Here is a 12,193-nt window from a genome sequence, read left to right as displayed (position 1 = left end):
CTTTGCTCAGCCCAGATTTCTGTCTGAAATTTGGCACATTTGCTCTCCGGTATGTGACTCCTTCGATTATCCAAATAGAATTTCGTTTGGTTGAATATATCTTGAATATTTTGCTGCTGTAGGTAACATGTTTAGTGAGCTTGCATGCTTGTTCTAAGTGGTAAAAACTAGTTTTGATGCATGTTTAGTACTCTAGCAAGTTCCTATAGTAGTTTCCCTCAATTATAGGACACCAAATCAAATTTTATATTGTTTGTTGGAAAATTTCAGAAAAGGAAGATGGATAACTGTAACTTTGGAGAAGTGTTTGAAAAAGAGACGACAAGCACGGGGAGGCCCTCAAGGGCAGCCACTCGTATTAGACGATCCTATAATGAGGATGTCATCGCACCGAGCTTCGAACTTGAAGAGGATAATGGAGTCCCTAATGCTTCATCTTTTCCATGCTATAACTTTCTGAGTAATGCAGGGTTGCTTGATGATTTCCTGGTCCTTATCAATAATGTGGGCTTAACCGCCTATATGGAAGATGAGAGGGATCAATACTACATGCTAACTAAAATCTTTGTTGAGAGCTTTCAGTTCAATAACTAGCACTATCAACCATCAGTTGCATTCAGAATTTATGGTGATCCTATTACTATGAAGTTGAAGGATTTTTGTACTGCATTGGATATTGCCCCTGTAGGTACAGCAAAGAAGATTGAGAACAATCCCAAGGCTTTGCTGGAGCTCTATCGAGGAATCACCAATGATGATTGCCGCACCATTCAGCGCGGCAAGATAAGAAACATTCAACTCCCTGCCATTAAATATTTCGCTTACTATCTTGCTACTAGCATTCTTGGTAGGGAGAACACTAGCAATATCTCTAGTTATCATCTTGCTTTCCTAGTTGTTGCACTCACTGGAGAGACGCCTTATCATCTTGGTGCTCTTGTTGCTCACCGTTTGTCTAACAATGGGCCTATTTTTGGAGAAATTGTTGCATCACGCGTTTTGGCATATTTAAATCTTCCTCTTGACCCTACTGATGTGAAATTAACTCCTATAAGGCTTGATATTGCTGCTATGAAGAGTCACCAATTTGTTACAAATGACTCTAGTTTAGATAATATTGTCTATAGAATGTTGTTTACTGACGGGGATGAGAGGGAAATCCCTTTGCCACAGCCAGATTTGTTCCGTATTCATAGGAAACCGTGGTCGCGCTCTAAGGAGGAGGTGGATGAGCAGCTGAAGATACATGGCTTCCACCATCAGCATGACTCCGAGGACGCCGAGCCCACCTACGACTACACCGTCACTTATCCTGGTGCTTCTTCCAGCACGTACCCAGAACAGGATCCATCTTCGTCGTACTACGGAGGAGCTACTTCATGGGCACCATGGGATTGATCTCCACTTAGACCAAAAGCCTAAGCTTGGGGGGAGGTATACCGACATCACTCATTCTTTGCATATTATGATTGCGGGATACTTGTACATACTTGTTTAGCTTCTTAGAGTGGTTTTCTAATAAGAGGGGGATGATATTTGGGGAGGTGCTGATTGAAAACAGATTCTGGACTGATACCAAAAAAATTCTCAAAAACAGCCAGAACGTTATTTTGCGAAGCTAATTTTTGTGCATGTTCCCCAGGTTATTATCTAACTTTCATTAGATGAACACTTTTCGAGCTGGGCAGCGGAAGAATTTCTTAAAAATCGATTACTGTACTGCTGTCAAGTTTGACGAATTCCTGCTGCTTTGTGTTTATGTGACTCTTCTAGTTTTCATTTTCTTGTTTTTGCTTTGTTTCTTTCCTAAAACACAAAAAGACCAAAAATATTTCTGTTGTTTCTCTTCACCATTTGTTTATCTTGGTTTCTTGCTTTTATTTTGCTTTATTTGCTATCGTTGGTTTGCTATAAGAAAATCCAAAAAGATTTTGCTTTGTTTGCTTGTTTCTTTTTGTTCTTGTTTCTAATTCGAAAACACCAAAACTATTTTCTGTTCTTCTTTGGTTTTGTAAAGTTCATTTTGGAGTTCAATGGTCTTCGGTGGTTGGAGCTTGGCTTTCATTTCATATTATTCAAGCTACACAAGTGAAAGGCAATAATGACGATCTACGACAATCTGACTGTGGTGAGAGGCTGGTATGAACTCTATTTGTTTCCATTTTTGTACATATACTCATCCATGTGAGCATGCTTAGTTGGTTCATGTGAGGTATATGTCATTTAAGAAAGTCTAGCAGTTCATGATCTCTCATGTTTAGCTCCAATTTATTAATATGAGTAGCATGTCATAAATATTTGCTTGTATTGCTTTATTCATAGATAGATATGACATTGTGGTATCCTCCTCTGAATAATTCACTTGAATCGACTTGGCACATGCTCACGCATGCATATGACTGAACAAAAGTCAATTAAGCCTCGATGATTTATTTTGCTTCAGAGTTCTTGTATCACTTTTATGCCTCCGTTAATTTATTTTGCCGCAAGCATGATTATGACAGTTACTGCTCTCTTGATTGTCGCTTCCCAGTCTATTGCTAGCCTTCACTTGTACTGAGCGGGAACGCTGCTCGTGCTTCCAAACCCCTGAAAACCAAGTTATTCCAGAGTGTCCACCATAAATACCTATGCATGGCATTTCAACCATTCCAAGTAAATTCTCATGTGCTACCTTTAAAACCTTCAAAATGCTTCTCAATTTGTGTTAATGTTTTATAGCTCATGACGAAGTATGTGGTGTTTATCTTTCAATCTTGTCATTTACTCCAGACGGACTTTCACCAATGGACTAGTGGCACATCCGCTTATCCAATAATTTTGCAAAAAGAGCTGGCAACGGGGTTCCCAGCCCCAATTAATTAACTTGCACTAATAATTCTCTTCACATGTTTTGCCCTGATCTATCAGTAAGCAACTTAAATTTGCAAATAGACACTCCTCCATGGTATGAGAATGTTGGAAGGCACCCAAGGATTCGGTTAGCCATGGCTTGTGTAAGCAAAGGTTGGGGGGAGTGTGTCAACACCCGGATTTTTAAGTCCAGATGCCTATTATGTCATTCATCGCAATCCCAGGATAATGTTGTTGCGAGGCATAATAGTCGAATATCACAGTCATTATTTATTACAAGCCATAATGTCATACAATCTTGAATCACATGATTCATCTTACATAAATAGTTGATCTTTCCATCAACATACATACACAAGTTCATACATAGCGGAAGCGTAACTATAGATGGACTCTCTAGTCCACAGGCCAACATCTGACGTCAGAAACCCCTAGTTGTCGTAGGCGTCCGGCTGGTCATCCTCGTGATAATTCTGTTCATCATCGTACTCTGGCCATTTGAATAGCCAGGGATAAAGCCGTAAGTACTTTAAGTACTTGCAAACTAATACTAGTGTAAAAATGCTCACTAAAGGTATTCAAGCTCTAGTTTAACTTGCATAAGCCAAATTTTAGTTCACAAGCTTGAATCATGTGCTAACTAACTCAAATGGGAACATTAGTGTCATTCCCACATCATTAGTAATATTTCAACAAGTCACCACATCACCATTCATATTCACTAAGGTTTTCAAAATATCTGACACTGGAAACTGTATGGCCCTTCCAACCGTCCGTAACCGTGGACACGGCTATTCGAATAGATTTACACTCTGCAGAGGTTGCACACTTGTGCCACAACATTTGATTCCATCCGTCGGAATAACTCCGAGTCACCGTAACACAGTACGCGGATCATCAACCATAACCTTTCACTTACATATCCTAGTATGAGCACCTCTCCCCATGAGCTTGGCCTCCCAGTGAAAACCAACTGTTAACCTGGGAACTGCACGGGGCTTGGCCGTACAATTTCACCTCAAGTCACATCATATCTTAACAACGGAGGCAGCCTCAGCATAACCCCTATGACGTGTGTTCAGAGAGAACTCATACTAAAATCTATAAACTTCCAGTTAAGCCCTACCCATAATCAGGTATTGTGGGGGTACTCAAAAATTGGAAAGGTATCGCATTCAAACCAATATCAGGGTTTTATCAAAATCACTATCTTCTCTTGTTCACCTTCCACTTCACATCATTCAATGGAATGCTTCACCATTCCAAGGTTTCAAATTCAACAAGTCATATGTTCCCATCTAGAGTAGTCAAGTTTTAGTATTTTAGCACTATCACTAATCATGAGGGGTGCTACATTGCTTTGCTAACTTTGCTACTCTAGTAGTTGTATTCACTATACCATTTGATATCAACTCTTTGAAAACACAACAAGTAAAACTTGTATGGTATAAATGTAGGATAGGATGTATGAAGAAAGATAAGAATCATGGTGCCTTGCCCAAGGAGGGCTTTGCACTTTGCAAGAGTATTAGCTTGCCTTGGTAGTTCTCTAGGTTTTCTTCTTCCTCTTCTGGGTAGAATTCTCCTTCCTCTTGGAAATCTCTGGTGCTAGCATCTAAATTTGAATACGAGGTATAATCACTAAACAAGCTCAAGGACTATGCTAAGCACATCATTATCTCACACAATCTAGGCTAAGCACACACATAAAATAATTAGGTGCATTGGTTTTCTTTATTAAAGAAATAGTGATTTCCTCTCATAGCATATGTAGTTAATAAATTTCCATTTAGTTCTCGAGGAAACTAATTTCCTCTCATTGAAATCTTATTAAGATTTAACTTCTCAAATAACCATACTTGAATTCATATTGACCAAAGTCAACATTCATTATTAGTATTTGAGAAAATGATTTAAATGAGGTATGTCAACTCGTACCATTTTATAATTTTATAAATGATTTAAATCTCCAAATATTCATATAGGAGTGTTTGGACCAGGGGTACAAACATCACATGAATTCATTTGGGACAATATTTAAATGAAGTAAAATACTTCATATGCTTTACATAATAGTTTTGGACAATATCACATAGCTAAACTAGCCATATAGTCCATTAATTAATCTAGGGCATGATCATGCAGAGTGACAACACCATTTTCTTGCAGAAACAATTAGTGTAAGTCAAATGTGAGCTATTGGAGTTGGAATTAATTAGATATCTATTTTGGTTGATTTTTAATAATTATTTGAATATGAAAAAGTCCCTGCCTTCTTCTTTTTATCATTTTATTTCCACAACAGATCTCGAGGTGAGACCAGTGGCATAATGTAGATCTTTTCACTAGCTTTCCAAATATATAAAGTTTGTTAAATTTGGCCAAGCCAAACAGATTCTATGAATTTTCAAAGTTGGGTTTTGTGTTGAATTTATACTAAATTTATTAAACGAAGTTTGAATTAAAAAGGCCGGCGGGAAAACTAACTGGGCCCAAACGTTTAAAACGGCCCAAGGCCAGCCCACCACGCATCTGTGCACGCGCGGGCTGCCTGACAGTGGGCTCCACCCATCAGCGACACTTAACTGCCGAAGCGGTATGGATTAACGTGGGGCGTTGGATTAGAATGCAATCTAACGGCGCACAGGCATCGTCGTCGACGGCGAGAGAGGGGCTCGCCGGCGGCGCAGGTAGGGGGTCGGAGGCTCACCGTGGCTCCAGCTAGGGTCAGGCAATGTGCGCGGTGAAGTTGTGGACGACGACGAAGCTCCTGGTACCGGTGGCAGCTCCAGGGGCGGCGTCCTTCTCCGGCGATCGTCGGCTACTGTGGGCGGCGGCGATCTTGCAATTGGGAGCTTCTGGTGGCTAATCGAGCATGGTGAGGTGCTGAGGCGGTCGAGGAAGAAGAGGGGAGTGTGCTGGTGTGAAGAGATGGTCGAGGCGAGGCCTCCTTTTATAGGCGCGATGGTGGCTGTGGTGCTGCGGCGAGGTCGACAAGGGCGCGGCTTCTCCGGGGGTCTAGGGAGCTAGGCGGCGACGCGGTCGTGTTCACGACGTCACCGCGGTCCTCGGAGCGTCAACGGCGCGGTAAATGGTGGCGTACGGTGGTCGGGCGGGCGCGTGTACTGTCACGGCCGTGGCGGGCGCGTTCATCCTCTCCGGCGGCCGTGGTCGCCAAGGCATGACGTCGGCTTGTCCGGCGAGCTCCGCGTGGCGAGAAGGGTACTACGGCGCGCGGATATGGTCGGGGTACGGCGAGATTTGGCGGGCGCCGCGTGGCCGGGTCGCGCGCGTCCGTGCGCCAGTGACGTCGCCCATGCCGCTCGCGGCGTACCTGGGCGTACCTGGGCGCGCGTTGTCCGGGGCTTGTCGGCGTCCTCGCGATCGATGGCGAGTACGGGCGATCTCAGCAGGGCGTGGGCTACGTGTTGGACATGGTGGCCGTGGCGATGGTGAAGAGAAAAAGGGGGGAGGCGTGTCGAGGGCGACGTGGCCGGCATGGCCATGGCTGGCCATGATCTGGTCGTGTCCATGGCGTGCTCTGGTGTGGGCTAGGTAGAGGGATGTCCAGGGGACTTGGTTGAGCCAAGAAATGGTAAAGGGGCAGCAAGGTTTGATCAAAATTTGGAAATTGAGATTGTTGAATCTGTTTCAATGTCTCATCTTGGCATGCTTATATCTTGTGATTAAAAATGAATTTGGTATCATGATCTTTACAAAAGTTGTTCATCTTGTTGTGTACTTGGATGACATGCCCAGAGTTGGATTTGTTTAGTTTAGAAAATTTGAAATAGAGAGGCTCAAAGTGGTGACCAGACTATAAAAGTTAGAAATGACCATTATCATATGTGATCATATTTTCAAATTTGAATTTGGTTAAATTGGTATATCTTTGATTCTCAAAGTTGTAATTACTCTTTAATATCATATTATAATTATTGGTGAAGATCAAATGGGTCTAGGGTCAAATTTACCAAAATGACATGGACCATATGTTAGGTTTTTTTAGGGTTTTAATAATATTTGATTTTTTCTCTTTTTGATGGATTTGATTTATGATGATCACTTGATCACTCTAGGGTTTTGGAGTTCATCATATACACAAGTAACAATCATCATGGCATATCACTCAAAATGCACAAGTCCTATGCAGGGTACTATATGCAAAGTAAAAGTTTTTGTTGGTTCTGAATTTTGGATACTTGGATTTGTTCTTCTTCCTTTATTTGAAATTTGGGATGTTACAGAGTGTCATCCATAATGAAACTAAAATATATGTGTAAACAAAAGAGAAGAGGGATGATCTACCTTGCTGGTAGAGATAACGTCCTTCATGGGAGCCGCTCTTGAAAGTCTGGTTGATGAGGTAGTTAGAGTACCCATTACCATTCGTTGACAACAACAAACACCTCTCAAAACCATTTTACTTCTGTCTTTAGAAAAATGAAAAGCTCTAGCACATGTTAATCCCTGCTTCCCTCTGCGAAGGGCCAATCTTTTACTTTTATGTTGAGTCACCATCCTTTCTTTGAGCACCTTCTTGAGAGCACAACTTTCATTATTAGTATAATATGCTTGTCCCGAAATGTGATTAATTGTGGTATAACTTTGATGCTTTTATCTTTGATAATCTCTACTTCCAGTCTTTCCGTGAACTTCAAAGGTGCCCGGGCATTTATGTTTTGCTGTACAAATACGGGCAAGCGAGATACCACTTTATCATATCTTTTTATGAACATTGCAATCTTGGTGATAGACATGATTCATGATGCTTATTATTAATTTGTTGGTACCTTTTCCATGATTGGCATAGCTATTAGATGACTTTATTTGCATGTATCTTATTATGAATTGCCTAAGTACTTGTCCATATCATGAGAATATTTACATCATATGAACAAATGTGTTCGTGAAAGTTCTTTTATCGCACTCAGTTGTTAACTGAATTGCTTGAGGACAAGCAATAAGCTAAGCTTGGGGGGAGTTGATACGTCCAAAACGTATCTACTTTCCCGAACACTTTTGCTATTGTTTTGCCTCTAATTTGTGTATTTTGGATACAACTAACACGGACTAACGCTGTTTTCAGCAGAATTGCCCTGGTGTCTCGTTTTTGTGCAGAAATTCAACTTTCAGGAAAATCCCCAGAATTTATGTCGAAGGGCTTATTTTTCCAGAAGATTCACGGAGCCAGAAGGGCAGGCCTGGGGGAGGCCCAGGGCCTCCACACACTTGGCCGGCGCAGCCTGGAGGGGGGGGCGCGCCGCCCTACTGTGTGGCCGCCTCGGCCAGCCTCTGACGCCCCCCTCTGGACTACTTAAGGGTTTCGATCTAAAAACGCGAGACGAGAAGTCGAAGTCGCCAGAAACCATCCAGAACACCGCCGCCATCGCGAAACTCCGTCTCGGGACCAGAAACTCCGTTCTGGCACTCCGCTGGGACGGGGAATTGGAGGAGATCATCGCCGTCATCACCACCGACGCCTCTCCATCGACCAGCCATGTTTCCCCCATCCATGTGTGAGTAATTCCCCCGCTGTAGGCTGAAGGGGATGGTAGGGATTGGATGAGATTGGTCATGTAATAGCATAAGATAGTCAGGGCATAGTGCCTAGTATCCGTAATTGGTACTTTTATGATATTGTTGCAACTTGTTATGCTTAATGCTTGTCACTAGGGCCCGAGTGCCATGATCTCAGATATGAACATGTTATTGTTTCATGATGACATTCATTGTTTTATGATCTTACCTGCAAGTTGTATACACATGTCGTTGTCCGGAACCCGAGGCCCCAAAGTGACAGAAATTGGGACAACCGGAGGGGAAGGCGGTGATGTGAGGATCACATGTGTTCACGGAGTGTTAATGCTTTGCTCTGGTGCTCTATTAAAAGGAGTACCTTAATTTCCAGTAGATTCCCTAGAGGCCTGGCTGCCACCGGCTGGTAGGACAAAAGATGTTGTGCAAGTTTCTCATTGCGAGCACGTACGACTAAATATGGAACACATGCCTATTGATTGATTAGTACTTGGATACCGTTTTATTATTATCTGCAAATGCCCTACCTTGATTGTTACATGAGCTTCTCTCATCCATGCAACGCCCGTTCATCCATCCCTGTGCCTACAGTATTTTAATCCTGCTGTTTACTATAATCACTACTGCTGTCTTGGTTACTCTGCTGCTGTTATTTCACTACTGCTACTGCTATAAAATTGTTACTACTGATAAACTCTTGCGAGCAAGTCTGTTTCCAGGTGCAGCTGAATTGACAACTCCGCTGTTAAGGCTTTCAAGTATTCTTTGTCTCCCCTTGTGTCGAATCAATAAATTGGGTTTTACCTCCCGCGAAGACTATTGCGATCCCCTATACTTGTGGGTCATCACCCATCATGTTATTTATCTTTATGGAGAGGCACCACTAGTGAACTGTGAACCCCGATCCTTTATTTTACACTGATAAAGCCATCTATTGCAAGCATTGTTCTCTTTATTTCACTACAAACAAACATCTCTTTCCACACTATATGTCTAATCCTTTGTTTTCAGCAAAATCAGTGAGATTGACAACCTCACTGTAAGTTGGGGAAAAGTAGTTTGGTTGTGTTGTGTGCAGGTTCCACGTTGTTGCTGACACCGGTAGTGCGTCCTGCCAAAGTCAGCTACCAACACCTTCAAAAGTGATTTCTTTCTCCTACTGGTCGATTAAACTTTGGTTTCTTACTGAGGGAAAACTTGCTGCTATGCTCATCATACCTTCCTCTTGGGGTTTCCCAACTGCATACTCTGCACAACATCAACACACCGCGTAGTATTACCAATATATCTGTCAACTGGGTGGATTCAAGGTATAAAAAGATTATCCGAGTGGGAGCGATTGTAGTTGTATGGTCGCTTTGGCTGTGTAGAAACGACAAGATTTTTAATGACACAAATTCTTCTATTATGCAGGTTATCTACAGATGTACACCTATGCTCCGTTCATGGTCACTGCTTCAACGCTTCGAGGACCGAGACCTATTTATGGTGGTGTCTACACGATTGGAGAATACGACCATGACTTTAATACCCAACATGGGTGGTTGCATTACCGTAGGATAAAAGCCAATGGAGCTGTCGACTAGTTGGCTTTTTTCCTTTTGTCCTTTATGTACTCATTTTTGTTTGGATACTTGATGACCCACAAGTATAGGGGGTGTATCGTAGTACTTTCGATAAATAAGAGTGTCGAACCCAACGAGGAGCAGAAGGTGTTGACAAGCAGTTTCGATGAAGGATTCCCTGTAAATGCTCACAGACAAGTATTCAGGGGGTTTTGATATAGCAGATAAATAAAGTACAAGTAAATAAAATGCGAGAGTAATAGTTGCAGCGAGTGGCCCAATCCTTTTTAGCACAAAGGACAAGCCGGTTTGTTTACTTATGATGACAAAACGTTCTTGAGGACACACGGGAATTTAGTCTAGTGCTTTCACTTCATATAGTTGATTAATCTTCATTGTTTTGATAAGTGTTGTGTGGGTGAACCTATGCTAATGCATCGCCCTTCCTAGGACTAATACATACTTGTGATTATACCCCTTGCAAGCATCCGCAAATACAAGAAAGTAATTAAGATAAATCTAACCACAACCTTAAACTCCGAGATCCTGCTATCCCTCCTGCATCGATATACCAACGGGGGTTCAGGTTGCTGTCACTCCGGCAACCCCACAATTAGCAAACGAATACAAGATGCATTCCCCTAGGCCCATAAAGGTGAAGTATCATGTAGTCGACGTTCACATGACACCACTAGAAGAATAACACCACAACTTAAATATCAAACCATTAAATATTACTCAACATAGTTCACTACTAACATTTAGACTTCACCCATGTCCTCAAGAACTAAACGAACTACTCACGAGACATCATATGGAACATGATCAGAGGTGATATGATGATGAATAACAATCTAAACATAAACCTTGGTTCAATGGTTTCACTCAATAGCATCAATAACAAGGAGTAATCAATACCGGGAGAGTTTCCCCTATGAAATAATCAAGATTCAACCCTAGATGTTACAGCAGTGATGAGGTGCAGCGGTGGAGATGACGGTGACGGTGGTGGAGATGATGGTGATGATGATCCCAATGAAGTCCAGCTCGATGACGGTGACGATGGCGTTGATTTCCCCCTCCGGGAGGGAATTTCCCCGGCGGATTTCAGCCTGCCGGAGAGCTCTTTTCTCTCTGGTGTTTTCCGCCCCGCAGAGGCGGCTGTGTCTCCTCGCGATTATTCCACGTACCTTAGGTTTTCGGGTAGATGAAGTACGCGAAAGAGAGGCGGCCGAGGGGGACTGTGGGCCCCCTCCCCACAAGGCGGCGCAGCCAGGGTGGAGCTCGCGCCGGCCTATGGGGGGGGGCCATGGCGGCCCTCCTCGGCCCCTCCTTTTGGCTAGCTCCTTCTTCTAGAGAAATAAGACCTTCGGTGTAATTTCCGTCAGTTGTTGATCTTCAAAAATATTGCATTCTGACGGTGCTTTTTCCAGTAGAATCCTGACTCCGGTGAGTGATTCTCCAATAATCATGAAACATGCAAAATAGGTGAAATAACATAAGTATCATCTCTAAATATGAAATATATCAATGAATAACAGTAAATTATGATATAAAATAGTGATGCAAAATGGACGTATCAACTCCCCCCAAGCTTAGACTTCGCTTGTCCCCAAGCGAAACTGAACTCAGTAAACAAGACCACATGTTTATGGAGTGAAGAGTCGATAAATAAAATACGGACAAGAAGCATCACATTAATTCACACAAGACATTCTAGTGAACAACTTCCTCATATAATTCAACTTGAAACAAGTAGAAGGAAATCCCAAATAAAGGTGCATAGGAAATCATAGTTGGTTATGGCAAACTTCTTTCTTGGTCAAAGAACAATTAACAGATTGTACTTATCTGTCGAGCAGCGCTCTTATATTAAAGCTTATACGGCAAAACTTGCATACTCAATCATAATAATCTCCTCATAATCATTGATATCTTTCAAAGCTATATTCATTCAGATAAAACTTGTACTAAACAAGGAAGAATAAAAGGCATGATTAAATAGATCACAATATAAATGGTTGGATCACAACAACTCAATTGCTTGCTTAGGATAGAGGGAAATAGGTTTACTGACTCAACATAAAGCAAAAGATAGGCCCTTCGCAGAGGGAAGCAGGGATTAAATCATGTGCTAGAGCTTTTTAAGTTTTGAAATCATATAGAGAGCATAAAAGTAAAGTTTGAGAGGTGTTTGTTATTGTCAATGAATGGTAGTGGGTACTCTAACCCCCTTG

The sequence above is a fragment of the Lolium perenne genome, chromosome 5, assembly GCF_019359855.2.
Source record: "Lolium perenne isolate Kyuss_39 chromosome 5, Kyuss_2.0, whole genome shotgun sequence".
Taxonomy (NCBI): Eukaryota; Viridiplantae; Streptophyta; class Magnoliopsida; order Poales; family Poaceae; genus Lolium; species Lolium perenne.
This window is presented reverse-complemented; position numbering follows the sequence as displayed.